Genomic DNA, 22,467 nt, shown 5'->3' with positions numbered 1-22,467 from the left:
TTTCTTCATGTGGGGGTTTTCTAATGAAAAGCAGAAAACCTGCTAGACAAATTCTAGAAGAGGTGGAACACTTAAGTGTTTAGTTCTGTAGCATTAAGTATATTCACATTGTGCCGGCATCACCACCATCTCTCTACAGAACTTCTCCTCTTCCCCAGCTGAAACTCTAGACCATTTATAGTCATTCCGAACTCTCCATTCTTTCTCCCAGCCCCTGGCAAGCACCATTCTACTTTCTGTGTCTAGCATTTGACTATTCTAGGTAACTCATATCAATGGAATCATACAATACTTGTCCCTCTGTAACTGGCTTATTTCACTTAGCATAATGTCTTCAATGTCAGAATTTTCTTCCTTTTTAAGGCTGAATAATTTTCCGCTGTATGTGGAAAACATAAACCACAGTTTGCTTATCCATTCATCCTTTGATGGACACTTGGATTGTTTCTACATTGCGGCTCTTATGAATAATGCCATTGCTATGGACACAAGGGTAGACCATTTCCTGATCTTGAATTAGTATACTTATCATTTGTGTGCTCAGAGGTGCTCATCTTAAAAAAAAAAAAAGTATTAATATGTTAACCTGGCTATTTAAAATCTCAATAGAAGAAATTCAGCGTAAGTAGCCCTTTTAAATTTCAGATTTAACCATGAAACCCTCTGACTATCTGAGAATTATTAAGGGAATTAATAATTATTAAGCCTCCACATGAAGGGAGCCTTGAAAGGGGGATGCTTGGTCTTTTCCCTTGCGAGGGACCATGCAAAGGCATTACCAAGTAGTTTTCTTATGGCACACACTAAAGCCCCGTTCAAACTCAGAATCCAGGAAGTACCAGAAACAGTGATTCGTTTTCCTATTTAAGTATTTTTGGGTCTCAAACTATTTCATTTATCATGTTGCCTTTTCCAATTAGATGGTCCTTTGAGTAACCAACCAAATAACTCCTTATAAAACAGGAATACGAATGATTTATGAAATAGGGAAAACCGTTATTTTCCAAGCTCATGATAGGTTATGAAGATAATGGAAGCTATATCTGCTGAAGCATTTTGAACTCTAATGACCACAAAGGAAAGAACCAATGTTTCTTTCCAATGTAAAATCAGATAAACCTGTAAGTACAGTATGGTTCCTATCTAAGGAAACCTTGCTAAGATTTCTAGCACTTCCAAAACCTTTTATATGACTAGAAAATTTCATTTACTCCTTGCTACTCCTAAAAGTGATAAAGGCTGGTCTCGTAGCTACAGGATGAAATAGTGTCTGTATCACATTTTTAGTTTTGATAGAAATTCTAACTTGCTTTGAACACAATTTCTTTTATGATTTGGGCATATAGGCATTTGATTATTTACCTTACTGATTAATGGAGTTTATTATTCAAGCATATAACTAATTACAGTTTTATCTAGCTTTATATTCATTACCTATTCAGTGCGTTTCTCCTATTGGATCGAATTGTGTCATATGCAAGTGTGTAACCTGTAGGGGGCATGTCCCTACCCTCTTTTTTTTTTTTTTTAATTGTACTTTAGATTCTGGGTTACATGTGCAGATCATGCAAGATTGTTGCATAGGTACATTCATGGCAAGGTGGTTTGTTGCCACCATTTCCCCATCACCTATACCTGGCATTTCTCCCCATGTTATTGCTCCCCCATCCTCCCACTATCCTTCCTGTAGACCCCCACAATGGACCACAGTGTGTGAAGCTCCTCTCTTTGTGTCCAAGTGTTCTCATTGTTCAACACCTGCCTATGAGTGAGAACATGCGGTGTGTGATTTTCTGTTCTTGTGTCAGTTTGCTGAGAATTATGGTTTCCAGGTTCATCCCTGTCCCTATAAAGGACACAAACTCATTGTTTTTTATGGCTGCATAGTATTACATGGTGTATATGTGTCACATTTTCTTTGTCCAGTCTATCATTGATGGGCATTTGGGTTGGTTCCAGGTCTTTGCTATTGTAAGCAGTGTTGCAATGAACATATGTGTGCATGTGTCTTTATAATAGAACGATTTATAGTCCTTTGGGTATATACCCAGTAATGGGATTGCTGGGTCAAATGGAATTTCTGTTTCTAGATCCTTGAGGAATAGCCACACTGTCTTCCAAAATGGTTGAACTAATTTACACTCCCACCAACAGTGTAAAAGTGATCCTATTTCTCCACATCCTCTCCAGCACCTGTTGTCTCCAGATTTTTTAATGATTGCCATTCTAACTGGCATGAGATGGTATCTAAATGTAGTTTTGATTTGCGTTTCTCTAATGACCAGCGATGATAAGCATTTATTCATGTTTGTTGGCCTCATATATGTCTTCTTTTGTAAAGTGTCTGTTCATATCCTTCGCCCACTTTTGAATGGGTTTGTTTGCGTTTTTCTTGTAAATCTGTTTTAGTTCTTTGTAGATTCAGGATATTAGCCTTTTGTCAGATGGGTAGATTGCAAAATTTTTTTCCCGTTCTGTTGGTTGCTGGTTTGCTCTAATTGTTTCTTTTGCCGTACAGAAGTTCGGAAGTTTAATTAGATCCCATTTGTCTATTTTGGCTTTTGTTGCCATTGCTTTTGGTGTTTTAATCATGAAGTCCTTGCCTATGTCTATGTCCTGAGTGGTGTGCCTAGGTTTTCTTCTTGGGTTTTTATGATGTTAGGTCTTATGTTTAAGTCCTTAATACATCTGGAGTTAATTTTAGTGTAAGGTGTCAGGAAAGGGTCCAGTTTCTGCTTTCTGTACATTGCTAGCCAATTTTCACAACACTATTTATTAAATGGGATTCTTTCCCCATTGCTTATTTGTGTCAGGTTTGTCAAAGATCAGATGGTTGTAGATGTATGATGTTGATCCAGAAGCCTCTGTTCTGTTCCATTGGTCTATGTCTCTGTTTTGATACCAGTACCATGCTGTTTGATTCCTGTTGCCTTGTAGCATAGCTTGAAGTCCTGCAGCGTGATGCTGCCAGCTTTGTTCTTTTTGCTTAGGATTGCCTTGGCTATACAGACTCTTTTTTGGTTCCATATGAAGTTTAAAGTGGTTTCTTCCAGTTCTGTGAAGAAGGTCATTTGTAGTTTGAAGGGGATAGTGTTAAATCTATAAATTACTTTGGAAAGTATGGCCATTTTCACAATATTGATTTTTCCTAACCGTGAGCATGGAATGTTTTTCCATCTGTTTGTGTCTTCGCTTATTTCCTTGAGCAGTGGTTTATAGTTCTCCTTGAAGAGGTCCTTTACCTCCTTTGTTAGTTGTATTCCTAGATATTTTATTCTTCTTGTAGCAGTTGTGAATGGGAGTTTGCTCTTGATTTAGCTCTCTGTTTGTTATTGGTATATAGGAATGTTTGTGCTTTCTGCACATTGATTTTGTATCCTGAGACTTTGTTGAAGTTGCTTATCAGCTTAAGGAGATTTGGGGCTGAGATGATGGGGTCTTCTAAGTGTACAATCATGTCGTCTGTAAATAGAGACAATTTGACTTCTTCCATTCCTAATTGAATACGCTTTATTTCTTTTTCTTGTCTGATTGCTCTGGCTAAAACTTCTAATAGTATATTGAGTAAGAGTGGAGAGAGAGGGCATCCTTGTCTAGTGCCAGATTTCAAAGGGAACAATTCTAGTTTTTGTCCATTCAGTATGATATTGGCAGTGGATTTGTCATAAATAGCTTTGATTATTTTGTGATAGGTCCCATTGATACCTAGTTTATTGAGAGTTTTTAGCATAAAGGGCTACTGAATTTTGTCAAATGCCTTCTCTGCATCTATTGAGATAATCATGTGGTTTTTGTCTTTGGTTCTATTTATGTGGTGGATTACGTTTATGGACTTGTGTATGTTGAACCAGCCTTGCATCTCTGGGATGAAGCCTACTTGATCATGATGGATAAGCTTTTTGATGTGCTGTTGCAATGGTTTGCCAGTATTTTATTGAAGATTTTTGCATCTATGTTCTTCATGGATATTGGCCTGAAGTTTTCTTTTCTTGTTGAGTCTCTGCCAGGTTTTGGTATCAGGATGATATTGGTCTCATAAAATGAGTTGGGGAGGAGTCCCTCTTTTTGGATTGTTTGGAATAGTTTCAGAATAATTGGTACCAGTTCCTCTTTGTACATCTGGTAGAATTTGGCTGTGAACCCATCTGGACCTGGACTGTTTTTGGTTGGTAAGTTATTAATTGCTGCCTCAACTGCAGACCTTGTTATTGGTCTTTTCAGGGTTTCAGCTTCTTCCTGGTTTAGTTTTGGTAAGGTACAAGTGTCCATGAATTTATCCATTTCTTCCAGATTTACTCGTTTATGTGCATAGAGTTGTTTGTAGTAATCTCTGATGGTAGTTTGTATTTCTATGGGATCGGTGGTGATATCCCCTTTATCATTTTTTATTGCATCTATTTGATTCTTCTCTCTTTCCTTTTTTATTAATCTGGCTAGCAGTCTGTCTATTTTGTTCATCTTTTCAAAAAACCAGCTCCTGGATTTATCGATTTTTTGAAGGGTTTTTTGTGTGTCGCGATCTCCTTCAGTTCTGCTCTGATCTTAGTTATTTCTTGTCTTCTGCTAGCTTTTGAGTTTTTTTGATCTTGCTCCTCTAGCTGTTTCAATTTTGATGGTCAGGTGTCAATTTTAGATCTTTCCTCGTTTGTGATGTGGGCATTTATTACTATAAATTTCCCTCTAGACACTGCTTTAAATGTGTCCCAGAGATTCTGGTGTGTTGTGTCTTTGTTCTCATTGGTTTCAAAAAGCATCTTTATTTCTGCCTTCATTTCATTGTTTATCCAGTCAACATTCAGGAGCCAGTTGTTCAATTTCCATGAAGTTCTGTGGTTTTGAGTTAGTTTCTTAATCCTGAGATCTAATTTGGTTGCACTATAGTCTGAGAGACTGTTTGTTATGATTTCCATTTTTTTGCGTTTGCTGAGGAGTGATTTACTTCCAATTATGTGGCCACTTTTAGAGTAAATGCAGTGTGGTGCTGAAAAGAATATATATATTCTGTGGCTGTGAGGTGAAGAGTTCTGTAAATATCTATTAGGTCCACTTGTTCCAGTTCTATGTTCAAGTCCTGTAGATCCTTGTTGATTTTCTGTCTCATTGATCTGTCTAATGTTGACAGTGGAGTGTTAAAGCCTCCCACTATTATTGTGCGGGAGTCTAAGTCTCTTTATAGGTCATTAAGAACTTGCTTTATGCATCTGGGTGCTCCTGTATTGGGTGCATATATATTTAGGATAGTTAGCTCTTCTTGTTGTATTGATCCTTTCACCATTTTGTAGTGTCATTTTTGTCTCTTCTGATCTTTGTTCGTTTAAAATCAATTTTATCAGAGACTAAAATAGCAACCCCTGCTGTTTTTTGCTCTCAATTTGCTTGGTAGATCTTCTTCCATCCCTTTATTTTGAGTCTGTGTGTGTCTTTGCGTGTGAGATGGGTCTCCCGAATACAGTACACTGATGGGTTTTGACTTTTTACCCAGTTTGCCAGTCTCCGTCTTTCGATTAGGGCATTTAGACCATTTACATTTAACATTAATATTGTTATGTGTGAATTTGATCCTGCCATTTTGTAACTGGTTGGTTGTTTTGCCCATTGGTCAACACAGTTTCCTTACTGCGTCATTGGTCTTTACCATTTATTTTTGCTGTGGCTGGTACTGGATGTTTTTTTCTGTGTTTAGTGCTTCCTTCAGGAGCTCTTGCAGGGCAGGTCTGTTGGTGATGAAATCTCTCAGAAATTGCTTGTCCATAAGGATTTTATTTCTCCTTCACTTATGAAGCTTAGTTTGTCTGGATATGAGATTCTGGGTTTAAAGTTCTTTTCTTTAAGGATGTTGAATATTGGTCCCCACTCTCTTCTGGCTTGTAGGGTTTCTGCCAAGAGATCCACTGTGAGTCTGATGGGCTTTCCTTTGTAGGTGACCTGAACTTTCTCTCTGGCTGCCCTTAGCATTCTTTCCTTCATTTCAACCCTGGTGAATCTGATGATTATGTGCCTTGGGGTTGTTCTTCATGAGGAGTATCTCTGTGGTGTTCTTTGTATTTCCTGTATTTGAATGTTGACCTGCTTTGCTAAGTTGGGGAAGTTCTCCTGGATATATTTTGAAGAGTGTTTTCCAGCTTGGATTCATTTTCCCTGTCCTCTTCAGGTACAACTATCAAACATAGATTAGGTCTTTTCACATAATCCCATGTTTCTTGGAGTCTTTTTCATTTCTTTTCACACTTTTTTCTCTTGTCTAATCAGGAGTGCTGATCCTGTCCTTATTTAAACTTTTGATATTTTGTTCAAATGGCTGTTTTGTATTACTGTTGTTTTGTTTTTGATTTTTTCCGAATACAGCACTAAGACATGATTTCTGAGTTTTCATTGCCTCCTTGGCCTTTGCATCTGAGGTAAATGCCTCACTTGCTCCCTGTAGTCCCAGCCCAAAGCCACACTTCCCAGGCTCAAGTCCTGGTTCTTCCACTTATCAATTGTGTGACCATGAACAACCTGCATATACTGTGCCTCAGTTTCCTCTTCTGTAAAGCAAGGATAATAGTACTTTATAAGGTTGCTACGAGGATTAAAAGAAGTTAATGTCTGTGAAGCAGCAGAGCAGAGCCCAGCACAAAGTGCTGTGCACGGAAGAAGAGCAATGAAGGAAGATGCCTCTAGACTGTTCCAGGTATTTAATGATTTATTAGGAACTGGATTTCACATGTCTAAATTCACCAGGCTGCCATCAGCACTCCTCCCTCAATACTTACACTTCAGAACAATCCTATAAAGAACGTGGTGATGTGTTTTAAAAATGAAAGACTTGATCATTGCATGTCCTCTTCCACCCATCTCCCTCATTTCTTCACTCTGACATAACCAGGAGATGATGGGGAATTGTGGTCACTGTCACCCACATCTTTTAGGCACTTTTAGACACGTGAAATACTTTGTGGGTTGTGTTTCTGTTGCACAGAGGCTGTGCCAGCCATCTCTGCACAGTTTTGTGCTTCCAAGGCAACCATAGCCATTAGATTCTGACCCCCACTTACTCATTTACTAATGAATGTCTGATGTCGCCCTTTCAGAGGACTGCACACAACTGAGCAGACCCAGCCATGGACAGGATCCCCAATCTTGGAGCATCTACTGCTTCTTTTCATGTCTGTAGGGAAATTCGCAGCTTTCTGTTGGCATCTATTTCTAATGTGACTTTAAGTTCTGTTTGTGGTGATTCTACAAAATCAAATACACTTCCCTTTTATTCATGTAAAAGCACTTTTTTGAAGAGAATATAATCCTTTTATCTCTTATGGCAAGAATGTTGTATTTACACTTTACAAATGCAGAGTAAACAGAAAACATTTCTCTTTAAAAGTGAAGCAATGTGTAAATGAATTTTACTTATTCAAGATATTAATGTAGAAATGGCTAAACATAAGCTTCAATGTTTAAAAACCCTGTTGTGCACTCATTCATTCCATAAGACGAGGCAGCTGTATGAGATAGCAGGGATTTAATTATTTGTACAGTTTTCTAGTTAAACAGGTAATACTTCTGTTAAAGTAGATTCTATGTATGATATAATAACTGCCCTAGGGAAAATAATGTTAGAACTGAGCCTTATCTGAAAATGAATAGATGGGATTTTTGTCCTATTTTACCCTCGAGCTTTTAATTAACAATTTGTAGAAAGTGAGTCACTTGACTGGAATTAGAATTCTCTTTTGGAGTCCTTTTTATATTCTGTCTGGGATTATATGTAAACGTATCTTTCCTTTCTAAAGAACCTGAATCTGATAAAATTTAAATGCAGTGTTCCAATTCAAATAAAGCATAAGGAATAAAGCCATTTCCCTTTAAAAAATGTGTGAAATTTTAAGTGGGCTTTTTTTGGGGTTTTCGTCTTTTCCTAAGTTACTTTTTAAAGTGGAATACCTTTATATGGACACATGTAATCAAACATTATTACTTATATTTACATTCTCTTTGGAAACCATGGAATTCTCAGGGACCATAGCCAAGAGCCCAAGAACCCTGACTGAAAGCTTGTGGTTGCCTATTGAAGTAGCAATTGCTATGTTACATAGCCACAGCATGCCTTTTTGCCACAGCTGGCAACAACAAAATCAAAGGATTCTTGGGGAAAAAATTCTCTATAGTCCTGCACACATCTTGCAAGCAGAGGCACTGGTTTCCCTTTGTTCCAGACCTGTTTTTTAAAATAACATCTGTGTAATAAATAGCCTTAGGTAACAGAAAGCATTTCCTTCTAGAGCATGGAAGGCTGCTTATTGCTTATTATAAAAGATTCTGGTTCCCTGAGCTCAGTTTTCTCTCATTTAGTGCAGTGTGCTGTGTGTGGGGGGTGTCATGCAGCCGTCTTTATAACACCCTGCTGGAATAACTGGAGTTTTAGGAACCAGTTTAAGAAATTACTGATACTCTGGCTACTGCTATTGCTATATGGAATAAAGTCTTTGTCTTTGACCCAGTAGTTTTCTGTCCTCTGCTCTATAAAACTGTAATAGGCTAACTTGTTAGCTTGTAAGTGGGATAAAATCTTAGACTCTTTATAGTCATTGACAGGAACGTCCTTTAAAAGACACATAAAGATGATGGCCCTTTCTTATTCCTTTGTCCTCAATCCGAAGTGAATGCGGTGGGCTTAGGGATAACAGCCTGAAGTGTGGCGTATGGATCAGATGGCAGGAGACCCAGTTCCAAATATAGAAGCCGGTATGAGTCATAGGGAATAATTGATATTTCTCTGAAGGTAAGAGATTGTCTCTTTATGAAAGTTTTGGGTATCTAGAGACAGAGAAGATACTGGCTCTGATTTGAACTCTATCTCTTTGGGCTCAGATTCCCCACCAAAAAAAAAAAAAAATCACTTAAATTTACCTAGAAAACACACACCTGTAGTAAACCTTGTGTGCAGTGTCTGATTACCTTTGGAGACAGAGCAGATGACCATAAGCCTCATCTGGGTATGAATAACTCAGTTTAGCCATCATATTCAGGCTTTACCAGCCCAGGACTCTAAAGCCTACATTGTTCTGATTGGTATGATAGCAGCATTTCCTCATATCTGCCTTTCTACTATGGATACAACTTTAGGAAATGGTCCTGCTAGACCAGACAGAAATTTGACTCAAAATGGTTGAGGCCATGCCAGCCTGAATAAAAGAGCCAGCACACGGCTTCTGTGTTGTTATCTCACTGCTTTGAGAAGCATAAAGCCTCATCGAAAACAATGATGTCAGGGAAAGCTCACAAAGAACACTGTGGAATGGCACTTTTCATACATGAGAAAATATTTGAAAACACATACAATACATTAATACTATGAAAAATAAAACAACTTATGAAAAACAATGAAAATTAGTTCACATGTAGGGGGTAGGAAATTTCAAATGATTTAAACAGTTCAGAGCTGTTCAAACTGCTGAATATTTCTAGCACTTTCATGATCGCTGGCTTTCTCATTCACCAATTTTCTTCAGCTTTCATTTAGCTCTATATCAATGGTGTATTTTATTATAAAAGGTATGACAAATAAGAAAGGCATGATTAAAAGAGAACTTCTCTCATCAGTGTACAAATGTGCTAGTTAATTCTTAAAGACACTCTGTGCAGTTTTTTATGAATTCTGGAAGCATCTGTGAAACTTTATCTTAACAAGCCATTATGTGTTAGTAAATACCTAACTCAGAGAACTCCTGTAAAGATCAAGTAAGATAATGTTTGCAAATTTCTTGGCACAGACAGCCTGGCACACAGTAAGTGCTTAATATGTGTTGACTATTTTAATAGGGAGGAAGCAGTTAAAACATGAGTGTTCTGCAGTTTAGGAGTTTCCAGAAGGAAGCCAAATTTTCCTGTGTAATTTGCAAAGTATAAGATAGAGTTCAGGTATGAAACTGGTTCCTAGGAGGTGATGAGAAACACATGGAGGACTCTACCCAGTTAAAGTGGGTCAGATCAGGATAGACCTCAACAAAGCTGTGCTGTGAAATTATCTATGTCTCACGGAGGAACGTTGGGATCCATCTACAGGATGAACCGCCACCAGTATAGCCTTCCCGGGGCAAGCATATTCCATTACTCTGTATCCCAAAGCTCCAGGGCTTATGCAGGATCCAGGAGAACTGCAAAGCACCAGTGTCCTACAAACGATAAAGGGAGGACAGCTGGGAATGTGCCCTGGGTATTGTCACACAGCTTTACTGTCTAAATGCGGCTCTGTCTCCTGAAGCCCTGTATGAGCCCAGGCTGCTGTGCACCTAGCTGTGAACATCTTTCAAAAGGTGGGGCTCTATAAGCTGCTGGAGGTTCCACAGGTGCAACTATTGCCCTGGGAGCACTTGATGGACCTCCACATTCAGATGTCTAAGCTCCTCTTACACGAATATAAGGACAACATCCATTTCCTATCCAGTTGAAGACCCCTGTTATTCATATGCTGTTGGAGGGAAGAAGAGGTGTTGAGATTGTTGTGTTTGCCTTATACCTTAAAAAGAGAATAACTTTTTCTTTCTCTCAAAACACATGGAATTAGAAACCTAGAAACTCAATGAGGTCAATGAGTAAGACGGGATACAGGCTCTGATTTCTGGTTAGCAGAGGACAACCCAGGGAAAGAGGGTTATTATGTGTTTGTTACAGAAACAGAGAAATTGTCTTTGTTTTTAGTCTTAACTACCAAGTGGCCCACAAGAAGCAATGTATTGCCATTAGGAGACTAATAAAGATAGGTATTGTATAAATGATTGATGCAAGTTAAGATAAATATTGTATCAATAGGTATGAAGCATGAAGATGTTTCTGAAATTCCAGTTTGTTGGACCATTTTTAGAGTGATCATTTTAAGGAAAGGTGGAAGAATAGTCTGTGTTGTCGGTGGGACCCAGTGACCTTAAGGCCCTTGTGATTTCCCCATAGTCCCAGTTGTGCAGTGTCTTTTTTTGATTAGGCCAAAAAAACATGCAACTCAGCTTATAAGGAATATAAACATAATTAGAAATAAAGTAATGCAGCATTAAATGTCTTCCTAGATAAATGAAAAGAGGGCTTTACACAGGAAGTAGAAAAGAAGATGCGGGCCAGGCACGGAGGCTTTTGCCTGTAGTCCCAGCGCTTTGGGAGGCCAAAGCAGGCAGATCATTTGAGGTCAGGAGTGCAAGACCAGCGTGGCCGACATGGTGAAACCCCATCTCTGCCAAAACCACAAAAATTAGCTGGGAGTGGTGGCTCACACCTGTAATCCCTGCTACTTGGGAAGCTGAGGCAGGAGAATTGTTTGAACTTGGAAGACAGAGGTTGCAGTGAGCCAAGATCGCACCACTGCACTCCAGCCAGAGTGCAAGAAAAGGAAACAAAGATGCTAAGCCATATTATATTTTCATATACATAGTATTAAACATAGTAGTGATATTATGGTGTGTTTTAAAAACAGCAGGCAATGCAATATGGAAAGACTGAATACAGGAAGACTTGAGTGTATAAGAGGGCAAATGAAGTTGAAGAACTCTTCAGATTGCTGGATTGGTATGAGGCCTGGCCCAGGTCACTTTCAGCTGTCTAACATGCGTTCCTTGCCGGTGGCATCCACCCAACATGAAAATGAGCTTTCTGATTAAGTCATCCCATAAGTCTGTTAGCCAAGCTCTGTGGAGTGGGTCAGATGAATGACTTCTAGTTTCCTAAGTGGTTTCTGTGTGACAGTTGTGCTCATGGTAGGGGTAAGGGCTTCAGAGAAGCACCCCATGATTTGAGGCAATTATACAGCCTGGCTCATGGCTAGGCCACACCAGCACCTGCCAGATGGCGCTGGCAGGAAGCAGGCAGACCCTGTTTCAGCACTGCCTGATGCGGAAGCTCAGAGTTAGGGCAATACACTGCAATTGGCTCTTATGGCCCTTTGCACCTGTTAGTGAAGAGGCCTGACTATTTGTGTCATTCATGCACAGAGGATTTCTTTCTTTCTAACCTTTGGAGTTACTGTTATTCTCATCCCACACTTGGAGATAAAGAACATCAGTTCTCATTTCTGCACAAAAAGAAAAAACAATAGACAAGAAAAGCAATGAAATTCTTTTCTCTGAAGGTGTTTCATGAATGCAGTGAAATAAAGCAGACAGATAAGATAATATAATTTAGTTATTCCTCCTGGAGTCTAGAGCCTGAGATGAAATTGGGGGTTTGCTGCTGCAGGGCCACCACATGGTTCCTTTGGGGACCATAGAGATGAGACACTGACTCTCACCAAGCACCTTGGAAGATGAGGATTTTGTCAGTGGTCTCCATGGGTTTATGGCATTTACCTTTCTTCCTATGTTTTCCCCAAAGTCAAGCTGGTAGCCAAGCTTGAAGAGACAGTAAAGATGTCTGGAAATGCTTCTCCACGTGGTAGCTTCTGCGCTTCTACCTAGAATGAATGAATTTGCACCAAGGGAGTCTGTAGTTATGCTTCCAATGAAGCAAAGGAGAATAAAAAGATAAGCCAAGAGGCTTCCTGGTGAAAGTATGTGACCCAGTGGAGGAAGAAAAGGGGAAAATCTAAGCAACAAAGCAGAAGACTTTTCACACTGAGAGTCAAAATGAGCCAGGGAAAGCAGCTCAGCACCTTGTTTTTCCAAGGAGATGGAAGAGGACCAAATGCAGAGACCTAAGAAGAAATGACCTCAGAAAAGAGTGAAACTGCACATCTATACGTCATGTCTTCTATAAAGTGTGTCCTGTAGATCTTCAGGGAATGCATGTGGAAGAAGAAAGATGCTCAAGACTTATAGTAATAAGAACTTATCTGCTGCTCCCATGCTATTGAAAGATCATGGACTTTGAATCCACAGGACTGGGTTCAAATTCCAGTTTGAATTATTGCTGTGTGGTCTTGGATGAGTTATCTGGCCTCTCTAAATCTGTGTCCTCCTTGTATAAAGGAGACAAGTGAGAGAGCCAAAACAAGGGTCCACAAAAGTTCTCAGGGGATGTCTGTTTCTCTCCTGTTTCCTATTTCAGCCTTGAAAAAAAGAGACATGACACACACACACACACACACACACACACACACACACACACACACACATCACTGTAGTTGAGGAGTCCTTCTGTAGGGGAGGTGGTGGGTGCATCAAGAGACCAATTATGGGGTGATTCATTCTTGCAGCGTGAATCCAGGGTATGAGATTTTGCAAACCCAATCTAAGACTGCCAACCACTTGTTAGCCTAGTGTCCCCTAAAAGCTGAGCTAGAGACTATTTATGCACAAGCCTTAGTCTCTGGTTCAGCTTTTTGGGGCTTGCACATAAGTAGCTTGTTTGGAAATGTGATCCTCGGGAGCAGAAATGCAGGATGGGGGAGTGGAAGAGAGTGAGGCGGGGGAGCCAACACAAGGCTGCATGATTGCATTGGCTGTTTGATCCCAGTGGACTGGTGAAAGGGTTTATGAAGTGTTTCAGAACTGTCTGCCAGAGGATGAAATGGAATGCTTTTAACCACAGACTCCAGATCTTCATTTTCTAGAGTGGCCTTCACAACACTCACTCCCCAGCATTGCTGGATTGTGATTGAGTGCAGAGTGGGTTCCTAGGACTGTTAACCAAAGATTAGAGATGCCTAGGGCAGGAAGCAAGAGATCCCTATGAGGGTCAAGGTGAAGCCACTGTCTGAGAGCATGTGTGCCAAGCTGCCCAAAGCCTCCAGGAAAACATGTCTCTAAGCCTGTGGCTGAAATAACAGGAGCAATCGAGAGGATTTTGAGGGGTCCAATACAATAACTCTAATGGAAATGCCTGTCTTTCTGCCTGTAAAGAAGGTGCTAAAACAAAGAATTCCTTGGAGTGTCTTTGGCTTTTTGTCTATGATTCATGGAGATAAAGCCAAAATTTGCTAAAAATCTGTTGATTAATAAAATGTAAATAGACACGGCAATAACATTTGCTCATTTTATTTTCCAAAAGATACCTGTCAGCTGTAGACAATGTCTAGAGCAAAATATAGCTGTACTGTCTACTTACAGGACAACAGACCCAACTTAGGCAGTGGTGATATATGCTGAAAACAAAGAGATCAGTGTTTGGGCTTGAGGGAAATCTAGTGGAAAGTCAAGTTTATTGATCCCTAGGATCACAGCCTTTACCTGGGTCTTAAGTGGGTTTTATAAAGATTTAGGAAATCTTATTAAAGAGGAAACTTTGGAAGGGATGCTGGGGTAGTTTTAGAAGAAAGGAGAGGACATAGGGAATATTTCCAAGTCAGCCTGGACCCAGACAAAATTATAAAGTGGATTAAGTTTCTTTTCAGCCCTTTTCTGTCCACCAGTTCTCCTAATGTCCCCACATTCATTCCCCTCCATCACTGTCCTCGTTTAGGAGCCTAGTACCTATTACCGTACTGGACTGCTCAGATGCCTCTGTGCAATCAACCAGTTGATTTTTATTGATGCTTCCTGTGTACCTAGAACCTTGCCAGGAATTGAATATGACAGCACCACCCCACATCATAAATCTTCCCCAAATGGCCTATCCTCCAGTCTCAGGTCCTGCCTATGATGGCTAGATAATTTAAAAGGTTAATTTATATACATTGTGCCAGACACCTGTTTATGCACCATTCCAGAGCCTCGGCCTCCCCATCTCTTGTCCCAGCTCTGTGTGGGCCCCAGCCAATTTCACACCAGTACCCTTCTCATCTCCCACCCAAGGCTCCCATGTTGACATCACTGCAGAGCCCACTGGTGCCCATGCTCTGGAATGCACAACCCGGAGGTGCAAGGGGGTGAATCTTAGACCAAGCACACCCTGGGAATAAGTTCTTCTCTTTCCCTACTCCATCTCAGGGATGGTTCTGAGCTGCCGTTTATCCACCTTCTTGGGAGTGTGGTCTGGGGATTGAGTAGTCAGTCACACCCGGCAGCTCAGTACTCCTCCATATCGGCTCTCCCTCCTTTCCAGCGTCTCTCCCCTTGTACCTTATTCCTCCCTGAGATCATAGTCCCTGACAAAATAACAACCGATTCATTTTTTTCAATAAATATGCATTAGGTATTTACTGTGGGCCAGGCACTGACTCTGGCACTGTGAGGACAGAGATGAACTTTTATGTTCAATGACTTATCTGATATTAGATGTTTTCTCAGAAGCCATATTGTTTAATGCCCTTTCTTGGACATCAAGAAATCCTGGCCACATGGTGGAGAGCTTGGCTTGCCTGAAGGGGTTAAGGATTAGAAATGGGTTGAAAAATGGAATAGGAAGCAAAACTACACAAAACCACTCAGGACCAGATTCTGAAAGCAAAGATATCAGGCACTGTTTCCTCATGGGTCTGGGCTTCCAGACAATTAAAATGTTTATTTTTTAAAAAGATTTTTTAAAAATTCAAATTTTATGTTATTTTAAGTTCCTGGGTACATGTGCAGGATGTGCAGGTTTGTTACATAGGTAAATGTGTGCCATGGTGGTTTGCTGCCCCTATCAATCCATCACCTTAATATTAAGCCCTGCATGCAGTAGCTATTTATCCTGATGCTCTCCCTCCCTCCACCCCCCCAACAGACCCCAGTGTGTGTTGTTCCCTTCCCTGCGTCCATGTGTTCTCATTGTTCAGCTCCCATTTATAAGTGAGAACATGCGGTGTTTGGTTTTCTGTTCCTGCATTAGTTGCTGAGAATATTGGCTTCTGGTTCCATTCAGGTTCCTGAAAAGGACATGACCTCATTCCTTTTTATGGCTGCATGGTATTCCCTGGTGTATATGTACCACATTTTCTTTATCTGATCTATCACTGATCGGCATTTGGGTTGATTCCATGTCCTTACTATTGTGAATAGTGCTGCAATGAACATACACATGCATGTATCTTTATAATAGAATTATTTCTTTTCCTTCAGGTATATACCCAATAATGGGATTGCTGGGTCAAATGGTATTTCTGGTTCTAGGTCTTCCACAATGGTTGAGCTGATTTACATTTCCATCAATAGCGTTGAAACGTTTCTATTTCTCCACAGCCTGGCCAGCATCTGTTGTTACTTGACTTTTATTTTTAGAAAGGCTTTTTAACCAATCATTCAACAGTTCATTTAGCAAATTCGTATGGATTTAAGTGACACTTCAAAAGGCTTACCATTTATTGAGTAAAAGAATCAACACTCAATATAGGAAGTGATAAGTATGCTTATAAAAGTATGCATGAGATCTTTAGAAGAGGATTAACAAAGACATTTTCCTCTAGAGAAACTCTGTCCAATAGAACTTTCTGTGATGATGAAAATGTTCTGTTCTGTATTGTTCCAACACAGTAGCCACTAGACACCCCTATGTGGCTGTTGGGCGCTCAAATTGTGGACAGTGTGACTGAGGAACTGGATTTTTAATTTTTGTTAATCTTAATTTGAATGTGAGTAGCCACATTTGACTAGTTGCTACTGTTTTTGATGCTGCAGTTCTAATGGTTGACATTTTAGTGGCGTCTCCAGGAATGAACAGGCATTATCCAGGCCACAAGGAGGATGGGAAACCAAGTAGAAAGTAGAGAAAGCAGACTGGGTAGAGAGAACAGCAGTGAAGGTAATCATCAGAGTGCTTGTTTGCTAGGCTTGTGACAGAGTGAGCAACAAGAGAGAAGGCTAGAAATGTATGCAGGCCTTGATTTTAACAGTCACCGTTTACTAAGGATCCCCTAAGCTCCTGCCACATTGCTATGCTCATCACATATATATCTCAATAGCCCCGGGGGTAGGTAAATTAGCCCCACAAGTAAGGAAACTAAGGCACACAGAGTTTTTTGAACATAACCAGTGCAACACAGCTCTAAGTGACAGCACCAGAATTTTAACTAGGCTCTGACTCAACAGCCTATCCTCTTTTTACTTTATCACTTTCTCCCATGTGGTTCTGTCACATAGGAAATTTGGGCTTCATGTTTTTATAGGCAAAACTGTTCTGAATTGGGGTATTTCCCTAGACAAAAACTTATGGTGTAAAAACAAGGGGGAAAAGGAGGTGAGAGGGCTGGTCAGAAAAATGAAGGGTGGCCCATGGGACCTAAGCTGGAAAGAGAAGGAAGTGAAGAGTAGAATCTTTGGAGAGCGGGAATAATGTAAAGCTGAAGGACCAGGAGCAGGAGGAATATGAAGAGAAAGCACCACACGCAAGGCTGTTGTGGTTGGAGAGAGTTATTGCCATTTAGCGGGCTTTCAGCCAAAGGACAACCCGGAGCGTGTTTCAGCCCTGAAGCTGAGGGTGTTAATTGCTGAAGGAAATTGGCAGAATTCCCCTCACAGCACACAGACAACCACCTCCTGTAACAGGCAGAGACCCAGACTCCTTCTCTGTGTGAGGAAATGGACTTCTCAGAAACGGAGACTGAGCTTGATATGTTTTCTTTTTTAAATCTCTACTTGTGGGGGTTTATTTTTGCTTAGGAAGATAGAAATCAGTAGCATTGACTTAGAAAAGTATTCATAATCCTCAGCACACCAGGCGAAGTGTGGCATGTGAAGAAGAGAAGGGTGCGAACGCTCTCATCTGAGATGCTTGGTGAAGCTGATCCTCTCTGCCTGACTTATGTGTAATAGCTCACATGCCTTCGATGGGCTGGAAGTGAATGTGAAGTTAAAAGCAATTTTGATTTGAAATGAAGGTTATGTAGAAGTGAGTCTTAATAGATCATAAAAATCATTTCAAGAAATACTGAAAATTGTAACAAACTTTTATTAAGGAAATTGATTTGCAGATGGTGAGAGAAACAATTTTTTCATGAAAATGACAGATGTAGCTTATTTTCATTGACATTATTTATTTTCACTAGAATAGGCTGCTGTCTATACTTCTCTTAAAACTGCTCTTTCAATAATACATTTAGATTCATACGCTAATATGCCTGGCATTTCTCTCAGTATTGCTTAATAGTCTGTGTTTAGAAATAGGTATATTGAATTTATACTGGGACTAGAATATTATATTTGAAAGCACTTACCGGGGCAAAGGCTATAAGTATATCTTCTGAAAGGTGTCTTGATTTGGAAAGCACAGGATATTCCAGTTAACTTTCTTATTTATAGTTTTATTGAAGTATAGTTTATATACCACAAAATCTACCCATCTTAAGTGTAGTTTGGTAAGTTTTAATGCATTTTTAACAGTTGTGCAAACTTCACTGCAATCTAGCTATAGAACACAGCTGTTGACTGACAAAATTCTCTCCTACCTGTTTATAGTCAGTCTCGTCTTCTACCCCAGGCCCAGCAGCCGCTAATCTGTTCTGTAATTCTATAGTTTTGCCCCCCTCCCCATCCCTCCACTCTTTCTTTTTTTTTTTTTTTTTTGAGTCTTGCTTTGTCACCCAGGTTGGAGTACAGTGGCCTGATCTCGGCTCACTGCAACCTCCACCTCCTGGGTTCAAGTGATTCTCATACCTCACCCACCAGAATAACTGGATTACAGGCATGCACCATGCCCAGCTGTAGTTTTAGTAGAAACTGGGTTTTTGCCATGTTGGAGAGGCTGGTCTCAAACTCCTAATCTCAAGTGATCCACCTACGTTGGACTCCCAAAGTGCTGAGATTACAGGCATGAACCACTGTGCCTGGCCTATAGTTCTGCGTTTCTAAAAATTTCAAGTAAGTAGAATCGTAGATAGCCTTTTGTGTCTGGCTCCTTTTACTCAGCATAGTTTTGAGGTTTCATCCGTGTCGCATGTTGTTGCATATATTAGTAGTTCACTCTTTGTTATTGCTGAATACTTTTCCATTATATGAATATACCACCTTTTGCTTATTCTTTCACCAGTTGATGGTCATTGAGTTTATTTCCAATTTTTCATTATTATAAATAATGCTGCTGTGTACATTTGCATACAAGTCTTTGTGTGGTTATATGTTTTCAGTGCTCTTAGGAAAAAGAGTGGAATTGCCAGATTGTATGGTAAGTGACTATTTAACTTTTAAGAAATTGCCAGGTTGGGCATGGTGGCTCTTGCTTTTAATCCAAGCACTTGGGAGGTCCAGGTGGGTAGATTACTTAAACTTAGGAATTCGAGACCAGTCTGGGTAATATAGTGAAACCTGGTATCTATAAGTAATAAAAGTATTAGCCAGGTATGGTGGAGCACATGCCTGTGGTCCCAGCTACTTGGGAGGAGGTAGGAGGATGGCTGAGCCCAGGAGGCAGAGGTTGCAGTTACCTGAGATCATGCTGTTGCATTCCAGCCTGGGGGGCAAAGCTAGCCCCCATCTCAAAAAAAAAAAAAGCTGAATTTTTTTTGTGTATGGCTATATGTTTTTATGTTTCCATAGAAATATGTGAAGGTTCCAGTTTCTCTGCAGCCTCGCCAACACTGGGCATCATCAGTCTTTATGAATGTAGCCATTCAAGTGGGTGTGTGGTGGTAGTATCACATTGTGATTTTAATTTGCATTTCCTTAATGATAAATGATATTGAGTATCTTTTCATGTGCTTGTTAGATATTTGTATATCTTCTTTGGAGAGATCTCTAAGAAAATGCGCATCCTTTTGTTGAGTTATTTTGTCTTCTTAGTTTTGTGTTGTAAGAGTTTTTCTACATGTTGTAGATACAAGTCCTTTATTGGATACATGATTTGTAAAATAGTCTGTGGCTTGTCTGCATTTTCTTATTGGTGTCGTTTGAAGAGCAGATGTATTTAATTTTGATGATGTTAAGTTTATCAGTTTTTTTCTTTTCGTGTCTTACCTAAGAAATGTACCTAGCCAAGGTCACAGAGATATTTTCTTATATTTTATGCCAAGGATGGACAAACTATTGAATTTTATTCTTTAGAACAATGACTAACAATTGCCTGGATGCTAGAGCCAGGGATTTGGCAGTCTCTGGTAGCTTTGTGGTTTCGTGGTTGGGGTGGTGATAGGAGAAGGAGGCTGAGTATATCGCCATTGTAAATAATTGTAACTTGGCCCCAGCAGCCTTCTGTCATCCCTGCTGCTAAGCACAGTACTCAGAAGAACTCCCTCCTGCCTATTTGCCATCAGTCTCCTCTCTGACCACCCTCAGCCTCAGGCATTCATCTATCTGTACATAACTGATTTTTAGGTGATTGAGTTAAATTTAATTGAATCATCTAAAATTCCCTGCACATTTCACTCTGTGCATGAGAAGATGGCACCCTTGATAGTCCGTTTGAAAGAAAAGTTCTTTAACTCACTTATCCAGCTTAGCACTTTGAAACTCATCTGATATTAGAATAAGGACAAAACTCAGTAACAGCATTTATGTCCCCTTACAACGGGCACCAACTTTACATTTCTGCCTCATTACCCTCACCTAGTATCCTTCGTCCCCCCCTGGGTACTTGCCAGAAACACACCATACCCTTGGACTTTACTCATGGCTTACCTCTTCTCAAGTATTATTGTTACTCTTCCCAGGCAAAGCGGAGCTCAGGTTTCACCTCCCAGAGTCTTTCCTCTTCCCTCTTGAGCACAAGCAGATGCATCTTGCTCTCTGCTCCCACAGGGCCCAGATCCAGCTCCTGGCGGAGCACTTACCACATTGTTTTGCATTAATTATATTCTCATACAGCTCACTGCCCTCTCCCAAGCCCAGCTTTGAGCACTTCCGGGGTGTGAATTACATTGAATTCGTATTTGAATCCCCCCAGCAGCTAAAACCTAATGGTTTTCCAATACATGTTTTTAATAAAATTTTTGAAACCAGTCCTGCAAAGAACTCTAAATGCTCTTAGACACTGAGATAATGCTGCAGCTTTAAAGCTTCTAAGTAAAAATGACAACTCTTCCCTGTAAGTTGTGTCATTTCATAAATGACCTGGTCTGAAAATCCACTCAGACATTGCTGCCTCTGCACAGTAGCCTGCACTTTCTTCTCAATTTTGTAGGCTTGCCATCGACTTAAAATTTTCAGCATCCAATGTAGAGATTATTATCACTTGCTTCTCCATCTTGGGCAAAATTTTCTTAGAATTGTGTAGAGAACAACTCATCTCCATCCAAACCTTTGCTCTCAGTTGAAACCAAAGTACATCTTTCAAACATGACCATTTTCCTTCTTCTTGCTTGTTAGCTTGTCTGATGGCTTAGCCCAATTTACAAAATCTGTACGGAAAACTAGGTGTCTTCACTTAGTTAAATGTACAGAGAAAACACTGGGATTTATCTGTCTCCTGTTCTTATAACCAACTTCGATAAAAATTTGAAGTTAAAACCAAACTCCTGCTGAGTATTAACAGATCTTCTAGAGCTATTTCTGAAAGAGTATTTTTTAACTTTTGTTTTAGGTTTGGGGGTACCTGTGAATAGAACGGTATTTAGATATTCCAAAAAATAAAAACTGTTTTCTCTGCAAGGCTTGTGAGAGGAGTTAGAGATAAACAATTAGTGTTTTATACTCTAGCAAGGGCCTACAATATTCTTATTTAAAATTCTCGAGGGAGACAGAAACCTAAATTTGGAAAGCCTTCCTCAGACAGAATAACTGGACATTTTTAAGAAGCTGCCCAGTGAGGAGTATCCAACTTTGGCAGGCAAGAATCCACCCAACTTTTCCTGCTTAATTCTCAGCCTGCTGTCCATACACGAGCAGGACCTTTAATCATTTCTTCTGCCCATTCCTGAATGACAGCCACACCCAACACCTGATAAAAATTACATGTAGTTATTCTTTCTAGCTCTAAGGATGCCTGTAGGTTCTATCTCCTACGTTCTTGGCCTCAAATCTTGTTCTTAGTGGTCTCCTTGGTGCTCTGTCTGCTGCCACCTCCCTGAATTTCATTCTTTACCCAATCCTTTCATTTGTAAACTCTGTTGGATGCTCTGCCAGCCTTTTTTTTTTCTGTTTTGTTTTTTTTTTTTGAAACAGTCTCTCACTGTCACCCAGCCTAGAGGGTAGTGATGCCATCATAGCTCACTTCTGCCAGGCTTTTGAATCATCTTCTCCCCAAAATGTTGTCTTGTGTTACCCAACTTGGCACCACTGGACACAGGTGCAGTGGGTGATGCCACTCAGAAACCATTGCTCAGCTGAGAGCTCCGAGCCCACTCCTCTTTGAAAGGAGACTGGGCGCAGACTTGTTTGGCCTGTCCATCTCATTCTTCCCTTGGCTGAGACAGCACCATGTGGCTGATACTCACTTCCCCATTCCTGCTCGTGCCTAGACACAACAACCAGCAGACTCAAAGGATCTAATATGTAGCTGTCTTCCAATTTCTGGTCTTGGCTTTCCCTCTGTCCTGGCATCTCAGTGGCCATCACTGTTGGTGACTGGTTTATTTGACTTCCCTTCTATCATAGCAGATTTGGCTCTCATAATTCAGTGTTAAGTGTAGGTAGGCAGACCTTAGAGACCTTCAAAGCATAAGCCCTTACAAGGGATCTTCTAGTAAAGTTGTCTTGAAGTCTTTGTGATTCATTTAATATATTTAAAGAAATTATTTTTGTAAGTATTTTTAGCCCAGTTTGTTGGTGAACGACCACAATT

The 22,467-nt window shown here is 40.1% G+C and overlaps 1 protein-coding gene and 1 non-coding gene across 50 annotated transcripts in view; one reads left to right on the top strand and one right to left on the bottom strand.

The window, feature by feature from the left end:
• Positions 1–22,467, top strand: part of NRCAM (neuronal cell adhesion molecule) — a 315,528-nt gene that overhangs the window by 186,929 nt on the left and 106,132 nt on the right. The window lies entirely within an intron of this gene.
• LOC119473906 lies at positions 12–73 on the bottom strand. Its single transcript, XR_005203162.1, has one exon. It is a non-coding gene; the product is annotated as a U7 small nuclear RNA (small nuclear RNA).

The sequence above is a fragment of the Cebus imitator genome, unplaced genomic scaffold, assembly GCF_001604975.1.
Source record: "Cebus imitator isolate Cc_AM_T3 unplaced genomic scaffold, Cebus_imitator-1.0 Scaffold192, whole genome shotgun sequence".
Classification (NCBI taxonomy): Eukaryota; Metazoa; Chordata; class Mammalia; order Primates; family Cebidae; genus Cebus; species Cebus imitator.
The sequence above is the reverse complement of the archived record's forward strand: the minus strand, read 5'-3'. Positions and strand labels throughout refer to the sequence as shown.